Below are 12344 nucleotides of genomic sequence, written 5' to 3'. Positions count from 1 at the left end.
GAATGTAAGATTATCAAAGGAGAGAGGTGATCAATCTCTCTAGTTATGATATTTACACACAAAACTAAGACTTTGTATTAATGAAACAAGTTCTCAAAGGAAAAATCAAAGGAATTTATACCTGCTTTGGAATTAGTGCCTCAATTTGATGTTGCTTCTTTTCAACAATTTATTTCATTATTTGTCATTTCAAACTCTAATGATATATTTCTCATTGTATAGATCTTGTTGAGATCTTTCCAATGGTACTTAAATCATCAAAATCTGATTCTGTATGAGAAAGATAGGCTGATTTGAACAATGAGGTTTTTCTGGCTGCGGAATTGAGGAACAGCTCTGTAGCTAAAAATCTTGAATAAAAAGTTAGCCATTCAATTTTCATTATCAGTCCAAAATTAATCAATACCTTCAGAAAAGTGAGAAAATAACTTGTTCATTTCATTGATTCAAAATTATTATTTTTTCTTGACATGCAGCGACTTAATGTGGCGACTCAGTGTGGCGACTTTATGATAACACCCAATTTGACTTCCCTTTGACCGGGGTCTTTTTCATCAAATTTGACCGAATGAATAGGACACCATCCATGTACTGACATTTCCCTAGCTACCCATGTGACCTGTTTTGCCTGATGACACCTACAACCTAGAGTTTAACAAAACAGCTGCGGGATCACTAAATGGCTGCGGGATTGCAGAGTGTAAAAAATACTGTGAAATGGAGTGGCTGTGTGCGAACAAACTAAGCAATTTCTCCATCTCAAACTTCGGCTGAAAAATGGCACTGTGGAGTTTGAAACAGAGCTGAGGGGTTTAATAACCTCCACCTCCACTTGACTGTCTGTATCTCTTTATGACCTTGCAAAGGCTTTTGTAACCTCCTTGTGGTAGCCTTTAAATTTCTTGATGCACTGTAGCCAGTTGGCTTTCTGCAATGCCTCCTCAACTTGAGGATATGCTTCCAGGAATTTTGAACCTTCTGGTTCAGCCCTTAAAAGTTTCCCCATTGACTCTACGGCTCTGTTCTAAAACACTACTTCAATGGTGGCTTTACACAGTAAATTCTCGGCTCTGTTCAGAATTTTGTGGAAAAGAGGTTGTATGGTTTCAGCAATAGCCTTGGACACAGTGAATTCACGGCTTGAACATAGTGAAAAGGTGGATTAACAGCTTTAACACAGTGGAACGGTGGCTTAGCAGTCGTAATACAACCGTAACATACGTTCACTGGTTATATGTATTCACTGTTTCTCAAAATTAGCAGAGAGGAGAAAACAGAGTATGGTTTATGGGGGCAACGTAGTGAATGGAATGGAATGAAGGAAATGAGAGAATGGAACAGCGTGAAATGGAGTGTTATGAGCGTAGGAGGGTTAGTGTTTTGGATACCCAACATTTAACCTGCAGTGATTAATGACAGAGAGTCGTGTTTAATTGAAACACGTCTCTAACATGTGTAAAGTCGTGTAATTTATTGTTTATGCCAGCATGTAATTGATCCCTATTAGAACTCTTTCTCTCAGGCACGCGGAGTTATTCAAACAACCAGTTAATAACTCAATTTTTCACGCGCGGCAATCAAAAACGGGCTCCAAAGAACCGAACATTTCTCCCAGACAACCATGAATTTTCCCAAACGGTTTCTGGGTTATCTAACTAACCCACCTAGCAAAAAAACCCATGTTTTATTATTTTGAAATTCGCTACCATTTGGGCAAATCGAGCGTGTAAAGTTTGATGTTTTTCAGGTTTTGCGTTTTTTTTTCTGAGTTAATTTTCTGTTCTGCACTCGGCTGTTTATGAATTTTCTCAGCTTCAAGCTACTGCTCAAGTCGTTTCAGTCTCCAGCAAGTTTCTTTCTTGTGCACCAACCATGACTGTTGCCTCTCATCCAATTCTCTGCAATGCTGCAAGAACATAGACATTTCTTGTATAATATTCTTGTTTTGGTCTACTGTACCAGAATTGCTGCCGAGATCCATAGAGGGAGTTTCTACGTGTGAATTCCCTCTGTATAATTTTTCTTTTGTAGCTTCAGAACTCCCACTTATATTACTCAATGTTCTGGTATTTTTCAACCATGATGAGCTGGCAGAAGGTGTGTTGGATACCACTGGAGTGCTTGAAGATGGTGAAAGGGAAAGTGTCACAGACGGAGACGAAGAGTATGTGGGGCTGGACTTTAAAACCCTAGGAGAAGACTTGGGGGAGCAGATTACTAAGCCGTTGATCAGCAAATGGTTCTTCAATCAGAAGTTACTAATTCCCTCTAGGTTTCCATTAGTAACAGAGAGAAAGAGGGCAAGCAAACACTTCAAGAAAAACATGCTAAAACCAAGACTTTGACTGAAGTCCTAGGCTGGTTTTTCATCGATCTGAGCTGGATGACTAGGATAGGATCCATGTCAGGACAATTCTGGAGATGCCAATGTGGTCGGTTTTTTCATTAGATGCCTGTAACCTGTTAAACCTTGAAACAGTTGCGGGATTGTCAGATAGCTGCGAGATTGTCAGATAGCTGCGGGATCAGGGCAGTTTCTGCAACTAAGTTGCAAAACCTTATTTGAACAAGATACAGTGTTTTGAAGACCACTACAAAGCATAACCAGACAATTTTGGACAATTTGAACCTATCAAAGCACATGAGTTTTATTTTTTCATTTTTTTTTTTATTTTTTTTTTATTGAATCAATTGAAGTGATGAAGTTTATTTTGTCTCCTATTTTTTTTTTTTAACAATTCTTTTTCTGATCCTCCAGATCACACAGAGTGCAGGAGGAGAGCATACTCAAGAATTATTATTTTGTCTTTTTTTACTTAACAATCTTTTTTCTGATCCTCCAGATCACACAAAGTGCAAGAGGAGAGCATACTCAAGGATTATTAATTTTTTTTTTTTCCAGATGTAAGAAATAAGGTCTCCTAATTACACTTCCCCGGCAACGGCGCCAAAATGTTTAGTCAATTTAACATCTTAAATTGCTCTACATAAATTATCAATCCGGGTATCGTAAACTGATGAAGTGTGGTGCACTATATGTGCTTAGTTAACCTCTTTCTTACTTCGTTGTTTTATAGTTTATGTTCAACTCTTCCTAATTCTCTGCTTTCAACATATAGTACTATGTTAAGCATGATTAAGAAGTAGTCAGAAATAAGTCCAAAAAGTAATCAAGCTCTAAGGTGACAAGTAAGAAAAACCACTTTAAAGACCAGTTATAATGTTCAACTCTTCCTAACTCCCTGCTTCAACATATAGTACTATGTTAAACACGATTAAGAAGTAGTTAGAAATAAGTCTAGAAAGTAATCAAACTTTAAACTTGCAAAGAAAGAGCTTGAAAGAAATAACTTGAAATGAAACTGACAGCAAAGAACTTGAAATGACTTGAAAGTAAATGACCACATTCTAATGGCATTAGTCTCTATTCATATTGCTGCAAATAAAAGAAAATAAGAAAATCACTTTTAAAATCAAAGATAATGTCTATCTCTCCCTAACTCCCTGCTTCAAACACATGTGCTGTGTAAAGCATGATTAAGAAGTAGCTCAAGTTGAATTAGAAAAGTGATTAAAAATGAGAAAAATCTACTTTAAAGACTAGTGATAACGTTTTGCTCTTTCTAACTCTCTACTTCTGCCATATGTACTATGCAAAGTATGATTAGAAAGTAGTGAAAGAATAGTCTAAAAAGCACTCAAAGCCAACTGCAAGTTAGTGGTATTCTGATCCTTAAAAGATAACAATTTATGATAAAAGATCATTCATGTGTTAGCAGAACTTTGAGAAATAAGACTAAAAATCAGCTATAAAAACAAAGTAAAAAGGGCAGCACTATGAATAAGGAAACTGCAACTACCATTAGATATTAAAGCAAATACAACACACACAATCCCGGGAGAAAATAAAATGCAATAATTCAAACTGTACAAGGCAGGGGCCCCCTTCTACCTATGAAATCAAAGCATACTTAAAATTGCATGAATGAAAATCTAATCTACCTTACATTCTACAAAGCAATATTTACATAATGAAATCTAATCTACTTACATCCTAATATGCTCCATGACATCTACTTCACATCTCCTTCCATGTTGAGAACATCAAAGCTTTATTCAATTTCTTCAAAAGTGCAAAGTACAACAAAGCTCTCCAAAGCTTTCAAAAGCCATGGGACTAACAAACTAAAAGGACTAAGAAAAGACTAAAGGAAAGACTAAAGAGAGACTAAAAAGAGACTAACTAATGAAGGAGAGAGACCTCCTATTTATACAAAAAGATGAGAGCCTTCTCATTAATGATAATCCATGAATCTCTCCCTCTACCTCTAGAGTCCTAATCAAAATAGGAACTGATAAGACACATGTCTTTTAGAGTTACAATACAATTAGGAGATGTGACACATATCCTCATGATCCTATGATTCTTTCCAACCAAATTCGAATTTGGCCTTAGAGTGCCACATAAGGGTCTTCTAGAAGTCTCCTTTCAACCTACACATGTCAACAAACTCAACCCATTTGTTAGGTATAAGCATATGCACATTATTTTCTAATGTTTAACCACAAATTCACTTAAAAGGCTTAGAAATAATAAATATTGGAAAAACATAAAGGTAGCCCAATGACAATGAAAGTGGGATGAATGTGGTGACATAGTAGTGAAATGGATGTGAAATGGAGGTGATATAATGGACATAATAGTGAAAGTGTAATGGAAATGAATGACATTTTCAAGACTCAACAATTTGCCACTTGAGTGTGTTGCCATCAAGTACAACACCTGTGCCATAGTGCCAATCTTGAATCATAATGCCAACAATCTCCCCCTTTGGACTTGATGGCAACCCCAAGATCCTCAAAGTCATTTTCCCCCTTTGACATCAAGGGCAAAGGGCGGACCAAGATATTCTCTTCCTTTGCTGTCCATACTCCCCCTGAGTGCCTACTGAAATTTCTGAATGAGTTGCCCCTGACTATAGACCAGATCTGCAAAAGAAAAATTCTTCAAGAAGAACCATAATCTACTATACACCATACATGACCTTGATAAGAGAGATAGAGACATATTAGTAGCAACATTCAGATCAGCATCCATGTTCTCCTTCTGTACTTTCTCCTCCAAGATCTTCTACCATAGTGCCAACAATGCATTATTAGAAGAATATATGCCCCCCCTGAACCTGTGCCATTCAATCTTCGACCAATCCATAACCCAGCAAATGTACGCGTATACCCCATATGAAACTCACGTACAACCAACAATCTCTGAAACAGATGAGATTCAACAACAAGATGATGCATCAACTACCCCCAGCTTTAGCCTGAGGTATTCAAAGGTCTCCCTGGGCAATGGTTTGGTGAGTATATCAGCAACTTGTTCCTTAGAAGGAACATACTCCAACTTGACCTTTTGTTCAAGCACTTTTTCCCAAAGAAAATGATATTTGATAGGTATATGCTTGGTCTTTGAATGAATGACTGGGTTCTTTGAAATGCTAATAGCACTTGTATTTTCACATAGGATGGAGATAGGTGGTGTACAAGTGATTTGAAAATCCTGCAAGGTCTGCATCATCCAAAGGAGTTGAGTGCAACAAGATGCAGCAGCTACATATTCCGCTTCAGCTGTAGATAAAGTGATTGAACTCTGTTTCTTGCTGAACCAAGATACTAATCTGGAACCCATAAAGAATGCACTACCACTTGTGCTCTTCCTGTCATCCACGCTTCTAGCCCAGTCTGCATCTGTATAAGCATGAAGTGTGAGATCTGTATCTCTAGGATACCATAAGCCCTAGTTTTGAGTTCCTTGAATGTACTTGAAGATTCTCTTAACTGCCTGAAGATGAGTTTCCTTGGGATTTGCTTGAAATCTTCCAACTATTCCCACTGCATGCATGATGTCTGGTCGGGTACCTGTCAAATAAAGTAGACTTCCAATCATGGATCTATAGGTTGGTTGATGCACTGCTGCTGATTCATCATTTGCACTGAGGCTGCATCCTGTAACCATAGGGGTACATACTGGTTTTGAATCTTCCATGCCATACTTCTTCAAGATCTGCTTGAGGTATTTGGTTTGAGACAAAAAGATACCGCCTTCATTTTGTTGGATTTGCAATCCAAGAAAATATGTCAGTTATCCAAGCAAAGACATTTCGAATTCTTTCTGCATCACCAAGGCAAAGCTTTGACTCATAGCTTCTTCATTGTTGCCAAAGATAATATCATCTACATACACAACAAGTATTAGCAATTTGTCCTTTTCAATTTTTATATAAATATTGCTATCTGCTAATCCTTTTGAAAAACCTTGTTGATGAAGATATTTGTCCAGACGATAGTACCAAGCCCTTGGAGCCTGTTTAAGACCATAGAAAGCCTTTTTCAGTCTGCATACAAGATTTGGATCATTCCCAAGAATGAAACCATTTGGCTGCTCAATGTATACTTCTTCTTCTAAGTCTCCATTCAGAAAGGCTGATTTCACGTCCATTTGAAATACTTTGAACTTCTGAAAGCTTGAGAGAGCAAGGAACATTCGGATGGCCTCAAGTCTTGCAACAGGAGCAAAAGTTTATTCAAAGTCTATTCCTTCTTGTTGAGCATACCCTTTACAAACAAGTCTGGCCTTGTTTCTAATTACTTCCCCATTTTCATTCAACTTATTTTTGAAGACCCATTTTGTCCCTATGACATTCTTATCTTTTGGTCTAGGAACCAACTCCCAAGTGTTGTTCTTTTCGATCTGCTCAAGTTCTTCATCCATTGTGTTGACCCAACATTCATCTTTGCATGCCTCTCTTACATTTTGTGGTTCAGTGGAGGAGAGTAATGCCAAATAGCTTGAAGCTTCTACAATAGTTCTTCTTGTTTGTATGCCTGCCTCCTTTTGCCCCAAGATTTGAGATTCTGGATGATTCTTTTGAACATATCTGGATGGAGTCTTCTCTTCTATCCTTGTCTGTTCCTCTGGTGCCTCTTGAGGTTCTTCTTCATCTTTAGTCTGATTTGGAGGGTAGTCTTCATCCTCTTCGATATTTTCATAAATTACTTGCCTAGGAATGTTTCTTTTTTCATCAACCACCACATCAATGCTGTCAACAATTCTTCCAAGTCTTTTATTGTAACACTTATATGCTTTGCTGTGGGGAGAATAACCAAGGAGAATGCCTTCATCTGCTCTAGGTTCAAGTTTACCAAGCTATTCATCATTATTCTTAATATAGCATTTGCTTCCAAAATTTTTGAAATGCTTTAATGAAGGAGTCTCACCATACCAGAGTTCATGAGGAGTTTGAGTGTTGTTCACTCGGACGTTTGTTTTGTTGAGAATAACAACCGCAGCAAATGCAGCTTCACCCCAGAAGGTTGCGGGAGTTCCAGACTCATCAAGCATAACACAAGGCATTTGTTGAACCGTTCTGTTCATCCTTTCCACCACTCCATTTTGCTGAGGAGTCCTAGCTGTAGAGAATTCCCTTCTTATTCCATGTTCTTCACAGAAATCGAAAAATTCATTTGAGGTAAACTCCCCACCTCTGTCAGACCTGAGGCACTTAATTTTTTGATCTGATTCGTTTTCAGCCAAGGCTTTGAAAGATTTGAATTTTTCGAATGCTTCATCCTTGTGTTTCATAAGTCCTAACCAAACCATCCTGGAGAAGTCGTCAATGAATAATATAAAGTATTCTTCTCCTCGAGGTGACCTTGTCCTAAATGGACCACATACATCTGCATGGACTAGTTCAAGAGGCCTGTTGGTTGATCCTTCGTTCTCAGGGAAGTTAGTTCTGGTTTGCTTACCAAACTAACATGATTTGCATATGGTGTTGTCTGGAATTTTGATATCTGGAAGACCACGAACTACCTGATATTTGCATGCTTTCCTTATTTGTGAAAAGCTTAGATGCCCCAACCTCCGGTGCCATAGCCAGTGTTCATCATCCTTGCTCAAATAGCGTTGTTGTTGTCCTTCTTAAAATATGTATAAATTATTTGGAGTTCTTCTGCCTTTGATCACTGTTTTTCCTGTATCAATATCACGAACACTACATCCATTTGATCGAAATATTACCTTGGTTCCTTGATCACACATCTGACTAACACTCAGTAGATTATGCTTCAAGCCATCAACATACAAAACATTTCCAGCTTTGACCTTTTCTTTCAACTGAGCAGTGCCCCTTCCTTTTATGACTGCAGGGGTATCATTTCCAAAAGAAACTTTTTTTCCCTTTTCTAAAGCACTATATGATTCAAGTTTTTCTTTATCACCTGTCATATGTTTCGAACATCCGCTGTCGATGTACCATTGATTTTTCCTGTCCTTCTGCATAAAAAGCTATCTCACATCTTTCTCGTTGTGGTTCCTTTATTCTCCATGTTCTGGTACTTGAGGCTTGTTCCTTTGTCTGCCAAAACTTGCTCCTGCATTCAGAATCTTCATGACCAAAGTTATTACAAATAGAACATTCAATTTCATTTTCAAGGGCCGAAAAGTTGTTATAGGTCCTTTTCGTGATCCCAATCATACTTCTTTGTTTTTGAGCTTCTCTAGTCATGATTGTTTTATAGGCAACACATTGAGCAGCTTTGTGGCCAAAGTTATGGCAAGAGAAACATTGGCCATTGAAGAAACTTCTGCGATTATCAAATCTACCTGCCAAATGATTGTAGTTTCTATTGTCATCCATTCTTGAGGCAAATTGAGAAGATTTTACCTGTGGCTGGTTGTAGCTTTTGTTCATCCTTAAGGTGGATTGCCCCTGATTTACTTGGTAGTCTTTGTTTATTCTTGATGTAATTTGTCCCTGTTTTACCTGGTGATCTCCATTGGGATTTTGCTCATTCCTCCTTGCTGCATTGAGATAACTCTTTGAGGTGGATGCTTGAGATGCTTCTCCATTATACCCCAGACCTGTCTTGATTAGTGGAGAATGCTGTACATTGATAATCTCATCCAAGGTTTCAGATCCTTTAACAAATTTAAGATTAAGAGCCTTTGTTTTCTCAATTTCTTTTCTAAGGCCAACAATTTCACATTCTAACTTCTCAAGAAATTTTCCTTTTTCATCAAGTTGGAATTGCAGAGTATCAATAATCACATTCTTTTCTTCTAAACATGTTTTGAGTCTAGAAATCTCTTCATAAAAGCCATCCACATCTATAGCATCCATGTAATCATCATCTTCAAAAGCCATTAAAAGTTTATAGTTATTACCTCGTTCATCTTCATCACTATTTGAAAGACCATCACTATCTTCATGAGTGTAGTAACTTTTCTTAGTTCCATTCTGTTTCTTGTTCCATCTAACACGTTCCTTCCCTTTGTCAGTTTTATCCTTATGAGGACATTTGGCAGCATAGTGACCGACTCTCCCACAAGAAAAACATTTGAAAGGTAACTTACCTCTGAATCTTCCAGTACCCTGTTGAAGGTTTTTGACAAAATTTGATTCTTCTTCCTCTTCTGACGCGTGTCCTAACTCATAGTAGTCTCCTTTGCCTGAAGCCTTGAAAGCTACTTCTCTCCTGTCTGATGGTCCTCCTTTCCTCATTTCATAAGCAGTTAGAATCTCGTGTAGCTGTGACATGGTAAGGTTTCGTAGATTCTCCTTTTCTTCTATTGCAGAAACTTTAGATTCAAACCTAGGGGACAAAGATCTTAGAACTTTTTCAACCACAACAGCCTCTTTTATTTCTTCACCCAAGTTTTTCATACAATTAACAATCTCATCTACACGAAGGAAATAGTTAGCCACACTTTCATCATTGTGCATTCTGAGATTTTCATAATGAATCCTGAGGGTTTGAAGTTTTGCTCGTTTTACCTGTTCATCTCCTTCATAGCTCAGAACAATCTTGTCCCATATTTCTTTTGCAGATTTATACTGCATTACCTTGACAAATTCTGATTGAGATAGGCATCCTAATAGGGTATTGACTGCTTTGCATTTGTTTCATATTTCTTCTTCTCAGCCGGATATGTAGGAGTTGCTGAAGGAAAAGTGTACCCTGTATCTATGATATCCCAGACTTCTGTACCAAGTGATTGAAGATAGGCAGTAACTCTTACCTTCCAATATACGAAGTTTGTCCCATCAAAGGTTGGTGGCCTGATAGATGCTTCTCTCTCGTAGTTGCTCATGATGATGGATCTTCCTCCAAGCGATCAAGCTTCTTCAGAAGGACCTGCTCTCATACCAATTGTTGGAAATAATACTGGGGGGGTGAATCAGTATTATCAAATTCTTTTCAATATATCTTCCAGATTTATACTTTAATTTATTCTTCAGATATTGATCATTAGTTTGTATGTCAGTACCATATAATAATGAGCAAGAACAAGAAAAACAGATAATCACACCAAGGAGCACCAGATATAAGGTGGAAACCCAATGTGGGTGAAAACCACCTGCTGCAATATGTCTCTATCTTCTTTCAATTAGAAACTTCGTTTACAATGATTTTGTACTGGTGCAGTCCTTTACCAGTATGTAGGCTGCAACCTGCAGAGAGCTACAACCCTCTCTCGTTTTCTAGTCTCTCCTGGAAGGGAGCTACAACCCCCTTAGCTCTTCTACTTCTTTAAGGACCACATTTCATTAATTTTCAAACTAGATCCAAGAACATCAAATCATCAAGTACATGTGAATCAACCAATCTCCTTATACAATCAACCAATGAATCACCCAACTTCTTAGAATGTTGTAAACAGAAAAGTAATACCAGTAATCTAAACCCAGAACTCTGCAGCAATAGATAAAAGCCAGCCAATAATTATTTCAAAAGGGGTCCGCAACTTCACCAATAGAAGCCTGTGAATATCCGCAACTCTTCTGTGTCTAAACTGCGCAGATCCGCACCTGGTCCTTCTTCTGCTCTGCGTACCTCCGCACCTACTCCTTCTGCTGCACTGCGTACCTCTGCTCAGATCTGCACCTGCATTGTTTGCCTGATAGCGTACCTCCGCACCTGGTCCTTCTGTTCCTCTGTGTACCTCCACACTGTGCCTTCTTCTGCACTGCGTACCTCGCACCAGTGCCTTCTGCTTCGCTGCGGACCCCCGCACCTGCGCCTTCTGCTGCGCTGCGGACCCCCGCACCTACACTGTGGATCGCCTGCGGACCTCTGAATAGAGCCAAATTAACAGTCCTCCAATGTGCCACAGACAGTCAGATCCAAAGATCTGATCATGCGCCCGAGAGATCACAACCTATCAATAGATTTGTCTTAAATTTCACCTTGATTTAGATCTAGCTTTTAAAACTGATCACCCAAAATTTCTGATCTTAAGATACTCAAATTTTATGAGTGACTTGCCAAGTGATCTCCTTTTTATTTTTATAGGCAAGCCCTTATTCACACCATGGGACAAAACCATCGAAAACCAATACAAGGGATCCAAGCCGGGGTTCAATAATTTAGATCCTGTACCACGGGCCAAAACCATAGGATCATGAATGTCAGGCTAAATACCATGGGCCAGACATAAGAATTCCCACGTGTGCGCACTTTCTCTGCATTGAAGTGAGTGGACTGGGGTCCGCACCTTCTGTTCGGATAACCTGCGGACATGACCGCACTTGGTAAATAGCGTGCCTGCGGGTCCGCACCTTTTGAACGGTGTACCTGCGAACCCCTTATTTTCCATCATTTTGAGAGACAGAACAGAGGTTTGCCACTTGAGTGAGTTGCCATCAAGTACAACACCTGTGCCATAGCGCCAAACCTGAATCATAATGCGAACACTTTCTTGGGCTGGTGTTGTGAAGTTGCAACAGTTGATGTGCCCACTCCGGTTTGCTGAGGCAATTTGAAAGAGACCTGTCCAAAAGAGTCTAGGTCAAGAGTCTTTTCAAGATTTTTCATAGCTTGCTCCATTTTTTCTTCCTCAGTGAGATCTTCTATCAATGTGCCCTCTACCCACTCATCTTCATTAGCATACTTCTCTATTTCAGGGATCCTACAATGATTATAGGCTGATAGCCTATTTTTTACCTTTCTATCACAGATGAATCCATTTGGGTCATAGGGTACCCATCAAAAGATCCTTTTTAATTTGAGTTGTTTACCCAATATCTTTTCAGCATCTTGCCATCCTTCCTTTTTGTTAATGATGAAGGGGCCTAACTGGTTTCTTAATTTCAGCTGAGCTTTTTTCTTGGCAGCATAAAAATGAGTCAAATCTGAGCTAATAAATTGCCTAAAATATTCAAGAGCAAAGAGTCTCATAGGCACATATTTTGGCAGTTTACAGGGACACAGCTCACAACCATATATCCTGATCTCAATGTGATTCTGGTAAAAGTACCAGTCACCTATTTTATAGCTTTTGG

The sequence above is a fragment of the Pinus tabuliformis genome, chromosome J (assembly GCF_031772625.1).
Source record: "Pinus tabuliformis cultivar Carrire ecotype Pingquan chromosome J, CPIR1, whole genome shotgun sequence".
Taxonomy (NCBI): Eukaryota; Viridiplantae; Streptophyta; class Pinopsida; order Pinales; family Pinaceae; genus Pinus; species Pinus tabuliformis.
The sequence above is the reverse complement of the archived record's forward strand: the minus strand, read 5'-3'. Positions refer to the sequence as shown.